This window comes from Pseudorasbora parva, chromosome 22 (genome assembly GCF_024679245.1).
Source record: "Pseudorasbora parva isolate DD20220531a chromosome 22, ASM2467924v1, whole genome shotgun sequence".
Taxonomy (NCBI): domain Eukaryota; kingdom Metazoa; phylum Chordata; class Actinopteri; order Cypriniformes; family Gobionidae; genus Pseudorasbora; species Pseudorasbora parva.
The window spans coordinates 23,913,702-23,926,403 of record NC_090193.1 but is presented as its reverse complement, the minus strand read 5'-3'; the positions used below and the strand labels follow the sequence as shown (position 1 = coordinate 23,926,403).

The following is a 12,702-nucleotide window of genomic DNA, read 5'->3' as shown; positions in this document are numbered from 1 at the left end:
TGTACCAAAGCGACTGAGAAAAACAGTAAAAACTGAACCTATCTAATAATGAATAATAATAATGCGTTCGATTTATATAGCGCTTTTCAAGGCACTCAAAGCGCTTTACATTGAAGGGGGGAATCTCCTCAACCACCACCAATGTGCAGCACCCACCTGGATGATGCGACGGCAGCCATATTGCGCCAGAACGCCCACCACACACCAGCTGATTGGTGGAGAGGAGACCGAGTGATGAAGCCAATCAGGATATGGGGATTATTTGGAGGCCATGATGGACAGAGACCAATGGGCAAATTTGGCCAGGATGCCGGGGTTACACCCCTACTCTGGGATAAATACCCCTGGGATTTTTAACGACCACAGAGAGTCGGGACCTCGGTTTAACGTCTCATCCGAAGGACGGATGTCTGTTCAGTATAATGTGAGTGAACTGCCGAACGAGTGTCATGGCACAAATGCAGCAGGAGTCAGATTACATTCATTACGAGAGCTGAGGTAAGCGCGTCTGCAGCATACATTCACAGCGCGTGTTCAGTTTGGCGCCTTTTCAGTTCATGCCCTTGGAAGCTTAACTTTCGTATAGGAATTCATTTGAAAAGTTGAAACACTCACTTTGCTCCGCACCGCTCCATTTAGATGAATTAGTGATGTGTCGTTCATGAACAAGTTGTTCATTTTGAACGAATCTTTAATATGACTCGAGAACGACAGGTTTTCTCAGAGAGCGATTAGTTAATTTTATGTTGACTGCGCATGCACAATATCCCATATATTCTGTACAGGGAACAGCATTGATTAGTTCATCTTTCGAGTCCGGGTTTGAGTAATTCGTTCATCAATTCCCAGCCCCATATACAAGGCTATGCAGTCTGTACCAGAAACGATGTGACGAAATGATTCGTTCTCTTGAGTCTTTGGTCCGAGTCTTGTTTTTTTGTCACGTGACGTGACAGCCGTGTTGGATACAGAAATAGTTCAATCACAGCCTTCTCACAAACAAGTGTGTATAGGTGTTTTATTTTTTATTTTTATTAACTAGAAGGCCTATAATAATTGATTTAATACTAATCTTTCTAAGGAATAGACTAAACATAGGAACATGATTAAATGCAAAGTGACTAAAGAAAGAACTTTTTGGATCGGGAGGTGAGGCAAGCTAAGCAATTCATTATTTTTATTCTCAAAGCTTGGCCATTACTGCATTAGCTTATAGTTTTTTTAATTATTATTCCAAAAGAACTAAATATGTTGAAAAATGTAACATTTTAATTAGATTCTGCTTTAATGAACTATTATGAGCGAAATGACTTGAAAAAAAGATTTGTTCATTTTGCTGAATGAGATTCAAAGATCCGAGTAAGTAAAATGATTCGAACTTCCCGCTACTAACATGAATGACGAATGATCGATCAGGCAAATAAATAAATTCCTTCTGAAGTCAGGCAGAGAGGCAGGTACCTATAAGCAGGATAACAGAGAGAAAGGTTGCTGTTTACAAAGTGTAGCTACTCTGCTAGACTCTGGATAAGTACCATTTAAGCTGTTCTGACTTACTACCTCTGTGGTCATATGCTGTAGTCTCAGCACACACTTGCCCCGCACCACATATTACTGCTTACCGGCCACTATGGAGATCTAATGTCTTTCATTAACCCCCTGTAAAGGGCTATATTGTTTGTAAATGAGCCATCTATAAACATGCATTAGTTAGATTATTTGTGTTGTGTGTGTGTGTGTGTGTGTGTGTTAGCCTGACATGGTCATACTTAATTCTAGTCAGAATATAAATCTAATACTGCTCCATTGGGATGTAATTATGGGGCGTGTTTCAACCAACCGGAAACCTCTCGCGATCTCTCTTGAAGGCAGTATGGAAGTAATGTAAACTGCAATTCCTCGACTGGCCACTAGGGACAGGCTCCAGAAGGGAGCAGAATCTCATTGAGCCCCATGTTAAAATTCCCAACTTTACAGCAGAAAAAAACATGTTTACAGCCTGGTACAAATTGTGGTTTTGGCCTATACTGCTAATTTTGCCCCTTCATGACAACTGTGAGGGGGTGGATTTTTTTTTATAACTCATTCGTTTAGGTTATATAAATCCTTAAAGATCTGCATAATTAAGGGCGTGGTTACTTTGAGTGACTGGTGGTTAGCCATTTATCCACTGTCTATAGTCATTGCGTCACCTAAGCTCATTGGTCCAAACAGTTTCTGTTCGGGGATAATTATTCCTCTATGAATCAAGTCCAGACCGAACTGCCCAAGCTCAAATGTTGTGGGCGGCGCTAAGTTCGGCTGGCATCCAGGCTATGTGTGTGTGTGTGTGTGTGTGTGTGTGTGGGCTGGTAATCACTACGTTATAGGGACAAAATGTCCCCACAAAGATGGCAATATCCGAAATCCTTGTCCTTGTGCGGACATTTTTTGGTCCCCATGAAGAAAACATCTTATAAATCATACAGAAGGAGTTTTTTGGAGAAAGTAAAATGTAGAATGTTTCCTGTGATGGGTTGGTTTAGGGCCAGGGGCAGTGTAGGGGGATAGAAAATACACTTCGTACAGTGTAAAATCCATTACGTCTATGGAAATTCCCCATAAAACATGGAAACACTACGTGTGTGTGTGTGTGTGTGTGTGTGTGTGGGTGTGTGCTTCTGAAAAAGTTGAAAAATGCATGTCATTATTGTTCAAATGAAATACGTCTTTGTAAACAGTCCATAACTTTGCTCTGTCTATTAAACTAGATGCTTTATCTTGAGAACATCAAATAGTTTGCCTTTCCCTATATAATTAAAAGAAAATAATACTGTAAAAAACTGTCTCCAAGACAAACACCTCATGACCTTTCAAAGCCACCCTATAGAGAAGTGTATTTTACTCTGCATTTGAGGGTGGTTAAGACAACAATGAACGTACAGTTATCCAGGCATACTGAAGATTTCTCTACACACAGAAAAATAGGGTGTCAAAATTGTACCTTTAGGGGTACAGCAGCTGGTCTCTGGGGCAGTACCCTTAAAAGAACAACGTTGTATCATTTTTACCACAAAAAGGTTCATAGTAGTACCTTAAGGTACGCATTTGTACTCAAAGGTACTGATATGCACCTTTTAGGAGTAAAACAGGTACAAAGATGTCCTTTTAAGGGTACTGCCCCAGCGACAAGCTAAAGGTACAATTTTGACACCCTATTTGACTTATATGCTGCCATTTAAAAAAAAAAGAAAAATTAGATAGATAGATAGATAGATAGATAGATAGATAGATAGATAGATAGATAGATAGATAGATAGATAGATAGATAGATAGATAGATAGATAGATAGATAGATAGATAGATAGATAGATAGATAGATAGATAGATAGATAGATAGATAGATAGATAGATAGATAGATAGATAGATAGATAGATGAAATGTGCTTTTTTCACTAATTTGCGTCCAGTTAATCACCCACAAAAATATGAGTCACCTTCACTGCTAAGTAAAGAAGTATTTTCAAGAACATTACATTATATATCATCAGATGTGTTAGAGTAAATAATACAAAACTGTGTGTTGCCTCAAAGCAGCATTGTACCATAATGAAATCACATAAGGCAATTAACAAACATACTAGGTTGAATACAAAAAGAGATAGAATTATCTAAATATATTAGCATTTTTTCAGATTTTGTAATGCATTTATAAGAATAGTAATTCACATATTATAACTGCACATATTACGATCTGGACATTTTCTATAGCACTTAAAAAAGGTTTAAAACACAGCCGCTACTTGATGAGGGGGAGGATGAGGTGTCATGTTATGAGGAAGATGAGGTCATAGTGACAATCCGGCAGGGATAGAGTGAGGGTATAAGACCGAAGATGGAGATGAGAATGAAGATGAAAAAAAACTTGATATGATATCTGAATCTTTTTTCTACATGAAAATATCAAATGCTTCAATTTGTCCATTTTGGAGCAATGTTGCCTTGAGGCAACAAACTTAAAAAAAAAAAAAGAGTAAAAAATGTTTTTTTTTTTTTTTTAATTGATAGTGTCCAATTTAAGCAGGAAAAACACCACAGATATTTATTACCTCAGGGATATCATATTGCATATAGAGGGTTCACTTTTCACATTTAAAGAGGAAAACACACACACTCCCATATAAATAAACATATATGTTTATGTTTATTTATTAATAAAAGCATATTAAGTGACTGTTAAAGTAAATAATATTTATATGCAATATACACAAGTGTTGTAGGAAAATGTGGCTTTTAATATAATATAATATAATATAATATAATATAATATAATATAATATAATATAATATAATATAATATAATATAATATAACTTTTAACATTTAATATAATATTAAAGGTGCCCTATAATGATTTGAAACAATATGTTAAAATTGTTCTCTGATATCTACATAGAAGGTATTTGGCTTATTTTAGGGCAAAAATTGTCCGGATGCAGTTTTACAGGTCCATTTACAATCCTATCCGCTTGTTAAGTCATGACGTAAGGAACACAGTTTCTGGGTCCAAGCCTCAACTCGTTTCACTTGAGAATGCCATAGACGCCCGTTTATGAGCGCTCTTTTTCATATTAAACATCAAACATTTAAAAAAGTTAAACATTTTAAATACTTACAGTCTATACAACATTATCTATGGTCACAGCGTTAGAGACATTAATATTTTAACGATTTATAAAAGATGAATCACTGTCTGGCCATATGGAATTTTGGTATGGAGAAAAAGGTTAGTATTATAACTTTTTTCTTGTAGTTCACATTGTGTAGCACAGTTTATAGTTTTTCTTGTGGTATAAGATAGAGCGTTTGGACCCGGAAGCGCTGCCGCGTGACGTCAGCCTTAACAACCGGATAAATTGTCCCTAGAATGCAATGCTCTGTTTTTGCCTTATTTGGAAGAGACATGAATATTACTGTTGAGCTCTGCTCTGATTGGCTTGTTTCAGTAGCTCACTGCTCACGGCAGTTCAGTAAAGCAGCTCGTGAGTCCTGACCGTCCTGACAGAACACAGACAGACTGAATGACGCTTTAAGCAGAACATCTCAAATGGAGATCATTAAAATGCAGCCTACTTGTTTATTGGTGTTTTCAGATTATCCACGCGCGAGAAGTAAAAATAAAAGTAAAAAGTAAAAATTATAAGTAAAAATGCAGAATGTTTCCTGTGATGGGTAGGTTTAGGGGCAGGGGCAGTGAAGGGGGATAGAAAATATGGTTTGTACAGTATAAAAACCATTACGTCTATATAGAGTCCCCACAAAGATAGTGAACCAGACGCGTGTGTGTGTGTGTGTGTGTGTGTGTGTGTGTGTGTGTGTGTGTGTGTGTGTGTGTGTGTGTGTGTTTGTGTGTGTGAGAGAGAGAGAGATTTTTTTTAACATTTGAATGAGAAAAAGGCAGTCGAGAGATATTTTTTTCTTGTGACATATTTCTCCTATTACAGCAAATTAAATTAATTAAATTAGGCCACTAATCACAGCTTTCTACTCTACATCAGCGGAGGTGTCTTGAAATTTCTGTTTTATATTACAATGTTTATGATTTTGTGCTATGTAACTTCTCATAACATGCATTGAGATGGATGGAGATGGAGATGGAGATTGGATGGATGGATGGATGGATGGATAGATGGACATGGAATGAATTCAGCTGTACTATCTGAACTTTGCAAGCAACCACCAAACTGGCATTACCCAGTGGTGTGTTGTGGAATTGTCTGTAAAGCAGAAGTCAGAATATGAGGCGCATTCATATTGAACTCCAAGGTCAAGGAGCTGCCGCTGATTATCTGAAATTAATCAATGCCCTGAGGGCAGCCTGCTGTAAATAGACTCACGAGCACATCAGGGATTTTCACCACGTGAAGCTTGCTGCCCCTCGTCATTTTCATATTCAGTTTTGGATATTACGATCGGGCAGGATCTTGTAGGGTGTGAGCGAGTCACGCATCTGCCTCAAGACTGAAAATAAAATTGATGTCATCATCTTCTCTTAAAGCTTTAATCATTGATGTAATTGAAGGAAATGCTACAGTGGGCGCCGAACCACGCACCACGTCTTTTGATTCAACACATATACAACCATTTAGACACTATGGGCGTATGTGCAGGGTTGCAGGAGTTAAAGTGAGGGGATAAGAGGGGTCCTCCACGTCGTCTCGGCACCGGGGGGCCCAACGCACCCACCACACGCTTCTCATCTCCTTCAGCTCTCCTCTAGTGCTGCCGTGATTGGCAGAGATGTTAAGTGCCATTTGACACCTGAGAGGGTGAAAATTTGTGCGAGTGGGCAGTAATGAATTGGAGATGTCTACGCAATTAAAATCACTGTTAATTTCTCCAGGGAGATGGGGCCCCCCCTGTGCCTATGAATCATTGGACAGGAGGAGGGATGGAAAGAGTGAAGGATGAGTCACTGGCATTCCTGGATGGAAAAGAATGAGGGCCCCCACTGAACCTCTCGCATCGTCGGCCGTTAAGCATTTTTGATTAAGAACTCGCTTGATTTTTGTTCTGCTTCTCATTTGGTGGAAATTACTGTACTTTGGTTATCATTCACATTCGGATATGATTGTAGCACTTGTGATGTTCTAATCAGCGTTCATTGACACTGATTGAGAAATGCATTGTTTCAGAGGGAAGGAAGGAACCCTGCTCGGTTATGTCGGTCCATCTCATGCCAGATATTTCACTTGGTTTCTTTCCTCACAAAAAGTTACAGGAATATCCTGTCACTGCTTTCCTGGCAGATGATCCGGGGTAATGTCAAACGGAGTAACATTATAAACTGGGAAAGCTTTCAGTTCACACAGCAGACGGTTGTGTTTTTGTTTGCACTTGGCTAACGCTACACTTTTACATTTCCTTTGGTTTGTTCCGCTTGATCCGCTCGTGGTGGCACAATGAGCTCGTTTTACGGGGCATTTGGCATTCTTTCAACCTCAATAATGTCACCCAAGTGCTGAAATCATTTATGAAAAATGTAGAAGTGTAATTTCTGTCGGAGTTCAGGCCAATTAATAAAACATGTCAAAGTCGTTCCTTCTTTGACCAACATAGTGTTCTCTGAGGAGGCCCACACACTGACCTTGCCGAGCCCTGAACGGCGAACGGCCCTGCTGCTGATCAGAGTGTCACCATACTCAGGCGTTCTCTGACTGCCATGTGTTTAAATTGCCTCCCACTGGCATTCAAATTACAGCCCCTATCTCGTCTGTTGAGATCTGGCATTACAGCGAGTCCACCATCTCCCTTCACACATACACACACACACGCCACCCAAGCACATAATGAGGCAAAGTCATCTCCTTCTGAATCCCCACTGGGTGTACCTGTGAAGTGTAAGGCCCAGATGCGCTATTTTCGGATCTCGCTCTTTTAATTTATTTTCATGATTTGGTGATAATAATAATAATTGTGCTGTAGGTGCTGCATTGAAATTAGCTGACACTTCCTCGGGCGTTATCACTCAGCCATCGCATCCAAAAGTGCCTCTTCTCTGCTCGCATGCCTTCACTTCTTCATCTTTCGCCGTGCATTGACACAAAGGCTGTCGAAGCAGTTCTTCCTTCATTTTCCTTTCCCTTTTTTCAGCATATTCAAATCAGGTGTTTGAAAACTAACCTTGTTTGAATTGTAATGCCGCAACGGAGGGTTTACAATTTACTGATACAGCGGCATAATAGGAAGCGGAGCGGGTCTGAATTTGAAATGAATTAAATTTCTGCTTGTCTGTATTCTAATCACAATGTTACATGATAGCTTACAAGAGTGTCTTTGAGACCGTTTCTAACTAAATAAATTTGATTTTGAAAGGGTGTGTTTGGCAGATTGGCTTCTGCATATTTTTACCGCCAGCCAGGTGCTGTCATGGATAAAGTACCTAGTTTATTGCACATAATAGGATGCAAGGATTGCAAAATATACATGAATTCTGTTTGACAGAGAGGAGCAATATCACAAAGTCTCCCGCCCGCCCGGAGATGGCATTTACCCACCATTCAGATGGCCCATGACGCCCACACCGGGCATAGATTAATCAGTATGCTAAAGAGAGAGCTAACATGTACCTGTACACGTGTCACATTTTTCCTTCATTCTTGGCTGAATAACAAAGAACACTTTGCTTTTCTCTCATTAAAAAAAATTAATAAAAATGCCAGCAACATTTATTGAGTATTTCACTATTCTGTGCATTTATTAGTCATTTACATCCAGTTTGTGTTACATTTTGTAAAAGCTGCACTTTTTTGTGTTAAAATGATCCAAAATAAATTTTTGAGCAAGTACATAACCAGCCAGTGTTCAGAACTATCCTTACCTTAGCTCGAGTCACAATGGTAGTTTGCAATAATGTGTTCTAATTTGAGTTGTAGCTACTGGGTTTCCGCGGGAAATAGCCTATAGCCTGCTTGCCTATCGACGTTCGTCTTTGCATTATGGATTCTCAGCCAGGATTTTTTGGCCCTGCCACCTACAAGTTATTGGCCAATTCCAATATCCCTCACAATTCCCCTATTATTTGAAATTTTGTCATTAAAATAGAGTGATTTGATAATGTTTTAAATCAGAAAAAATAATAATAATTATATATATATATATATATATATATATATATATATATATATATATATATATATATATATATATATATATATATATATATATATATATATATATATATATATATATAATTATTATTATTTTTTCTGATATATATATATACCTCTCTGTGTATAGATTAAATACATATTATACATATATTTTATTATGATAGCTGTAGCCACCACCCTGTCAAAATACTGAACTTTTATTTTGACGGTTTACTGTGAAGACCTTCGAGTTCCTGTGTGTGTTTATGATATGTTGATAGATTTTGTCGAATGAAACGGTAAAATGCTCATGAAGTAACTGGAATGGGAGATTCATTCATGTCCTCACATTGAGGGGGCAGAGGCTGAAAAACACCGCAAGTTTCAGTGTGTGTGAGGTAAATGAAACTGCGCCATTCGTTCACACAGATACACACAGAACATGATTCCTATTTAATAATAATAATAAATTTTATTTATAATGCACTTTATATTAAACAAAATCTCAAAGTGTTTAACGTTAAACGGTCTATTTGCGGCTTAATATTTAATATTCACAGACACTATATCGCGATTGGATTTAAATGTACTTTCCAACGTTTATTCATCATAAATTTGAAAAATTCTGTAAAATATCTTTTGTTGTTTGATTAACATTAAATCACAGACAACAGCGATATTACAGTATAAGCTCAGCTCATGTCTTCACGCACCATATCGGTTTGTTATAGGCTATCAGCCTTTTTCATGCTATAGCTCATATGCCGATGGTTGTAAATTGATCATACATCACCGATAAATATCAGCTGATGAGTGCATCTCTACTTTGCATGTCACCTGCACCTCGAGGGCGTGCACGTGATGTCACCATTAGCCTAAGTCGTTTTGGCTATGTCCACAGTGGCAAAAATACTGAGTTGCAGCGTGAATGCCACAAAAAAAAACACAAAACATGTCTAAAACGGGAAAGAGCTTTGCGATTGACTGTACAAATAGATTTGATAAGCAATCTGAGGTTGATTTTACAGACTGCCAAAAGCTAGCTAAATAAAAGAGAAGCAAATTATCACCACAATTCACAGAAACAATTGGACTCCAGGCCTAAAACTTGTATAGGCCTAACATTGATATAAGTGGTCACCCAGATTTAGACCTACCGTTCACAAGCAAATTTTCTTCATGTATTTCCCCAGCTTCGAAATCAGGTACATATAAATGTCAGGAAACATGATTCCTGGCTGCACGTCAATATTCAAGGATTACAAGGAACTTTGGTAAGTCATAATGAACACTAGTATGTCGAGTCCAAACTTTAGCTTAAACTGATACTCGTCGCGTTTTCTCTATTAAACCCAGTCATGCAGCATTAAGCTCTTTGACCACTCAGTCCAGCTGAGGGGGCGTGTTCCCGCAGAAAAGTGATGTCAATGCACACACACTATACATAAAAAAGGAGTCCAGCTAGTAGGCTATATCGCATGTGAGGAGGCTGCAGGTGGCAGATAGCCTGACAAGCCAGACCCACATCAAGATGTTTAGTCTGGAAATTCACCATTGACAGGGCTCAATCCGAGGGGCGGGATAAACGGTTGTCTTCAAACTCCCTCTGCACACAATAGGATAGCGCTACAACCAAAGCGGAAGCAGAGCTAGTTGATAGATTAAACATTCGCTGTATCCGGTCGGCCAAACTCCGAAAAATCATCCCTTTTTAAGAATGACTTCAGTGCCGTTCTTTGTTCTTTTCTCAGAGAAAAGCTTAACTCCACGTCTCCCAGAGTCGCGGTCAAAGCTTATTCGAAAGACTGTCGTTCGCCAGCTTCTGTGTTTACTAGTAGCATGCAAGCGCAACTCTGCTGTCACTTTGTTGAGCCCCGCCCACCGACTCTATACACAATGTTATTGGCCCGACCAGAGTTTGGTTTTTACAGCTCAGAACTGTATTAAGTAGCCTGACAAGCCAGACCCACATCAAGATATTTGGTCTGGAAACTCACCGTTGACAGGGCTCAATCCGAGGGGCGGGATAAACGGTTGTCTTTCAAACTCCCTCTGCACGCGATAGGATAGCGCTACAACCAACCAGAGCAACGAAGGTGAAACGGAGCTCGTTGATAGATTAAACATTCGCCGTATCCGGTCGACAAAACTCCGAACACATCTTCCCTTTTTAAGAATGACTTCAGTGCCGTTCTTTTCTCAGAGAAAAGCTTAACTCCAAGTCTTCCAGAGTCGCGGTCAAAGCTAATTCGAAAGACCGCCGTTCGGCGGTTTCTGTGTTTACTAGAAGCACGCAAACACAACTCGGCTGTCATCATTATGGCCCCGCCCACCGACTCTATACACAATGTGATTGGCCCGACATGAGTTTAGCGTTTACAGCTAGAGTTGCTAGACGACACTCGCGGCCAAATTAGATTTGCTGCTGCTAGGTTGCGTCTAGATTTCTAGGCTATGTATTGAGAGTTGCTAGACGACATTCGCGGCAGATTAAATTTTCTGCTGCAAGGGTGCGTCTAGATTTCTAGGCTGGGTGGCAGATCATTTATAGCCCTTTTTCCAAGGGAAACCTCCCTCAGTTTCTGTTGAAGTCAATAGGGAAGCAACTTAAACTGCAATTCATCGACTGGCCACTAGGAACATGCTCCAGAAGGGAGCAGAATCTCATTGAGTCTTATGTTAAAATGCCCAACTTTACAGCAGATGAAAAAAAAAATCATGTTGACACTCCGCCTGTTACAAATTGTGGTTTTGGTCTATATGGCTAAGTTTGCCCTTTATGGCAACTGTGAGGGGGTGAATTTTTTTTTATAACTCAATCGTATATAATTAAATAAAGCCTTAAAATTCTGCATATTTAAGGGTGTGGCCACTTTTGAGTGACATGTGGATAGCGATTTATCCTCTGTCTGTTAGTAATCGCGTCACCTCAGCTCTGCCCATGTCCCGCCTCTTTGCGCATTTTCTGTTATCCAGGCGTGATGCATGATAACAACCTGCCAAGAGGGCAATGGCAAGCTCAACCCTACTTAATACTCAAAACTGCTCCTCAGATTGGTTACATCACGGACACTACGTCCATATTTTTTTAGTCTATGCTTTTCTCACAACAGCTGGAATATGGATGTCATTTTGATGTTAGATTATAATCCAGAAAGGTACAAAACGACAATCATCAATGACAGCTGGAGATTCACCCATAATTAAAAGCAAAAGACTTCAGACTATAGAAAAAAAAAAGATTTTATTTCAAATAGAACTAGTTCTAAGGAACATTAATTAGCTTTTTGGGTACATTATTTTTTTTAAACATTTTTATATGAAATTCTAATGTACGAGAATTATAAATTAGACTGTACAGAAATGTAAATCTGCAGGTAACACGCTAAATTTAATTTCTTTTATTTTTAAAAATATATATATTGTAAATTATTTTATTTTTATTTACATTCCTACAGTTACCATGTTGAGCGTTTAGATTCCTCCTATTCATTTTCCTCCAAGTGGTCCATCTCCTCCCCTTATACTATCTCTGGCTGAATCTTCATTGGTAACAGCACTGAAAAGTTAAGAGATGAGCCAGATGTCTAGCAGTCATTGACAAGAGAACATTGCGTTCATCACACCTCCATCCTCAGAAACCCAAAATGTGGATTCTGTAGATTGTCTGGTTAAAGCTTCCAGATGTGTCCTACTTTTGTTCAGCAGTGACATGTGGTTAAACATACTTCCTGATGACCATCTCTGTTCAGGTCTCAAGTTTCCCTGTCTGGGGACAAAACTCACAGCCTTTGCGAGTTCACACCGAAACTTGTGCCATATGTATCAACTTGTTTTTCAGTCCAGCTGAGCTCGTAATTATCTGATGGAACTTATTATAAGCTGTAATTGGAGGCGCCTGTATCCTCTAAAAGAGAGAAAGAGCAATAAAATAAGTAGAAAATTGTGGGAGACTCTAAAGCCCTGGGCCTTACCCATACAGCAACTGAATCTGAATATGGGCAACATATTGCGTTGTTGACTGGGTATGAAAATTATAGTTATGATTATGACCAAAAAAAATCATGAGGTTG

At 39.0% G+C, this 12,702-nt stretch overlaps 1 long non-coding RNA gene across 1 annotated transcript in view; it reads left to right on the top strand.

The window, feature by feature from the left end:
- Positions 1-8,881: 8,881 nt before the first annotated feature.
- Positions 8,882-12,702, top strand: part of LOC137057973 (uncharacterized) — a 47,384-nt gene continuing 43,563 nt past the window's right edge. The window contains exon 1 of the long non-coding RNA XR_010900557.1: positions 8,882-9,027. This is a non-coding gene — a long non-coding RNA (uncharacterized lncRNA). The remainder of the gene's footprint in view (positions 9,028-12,702) is intronic.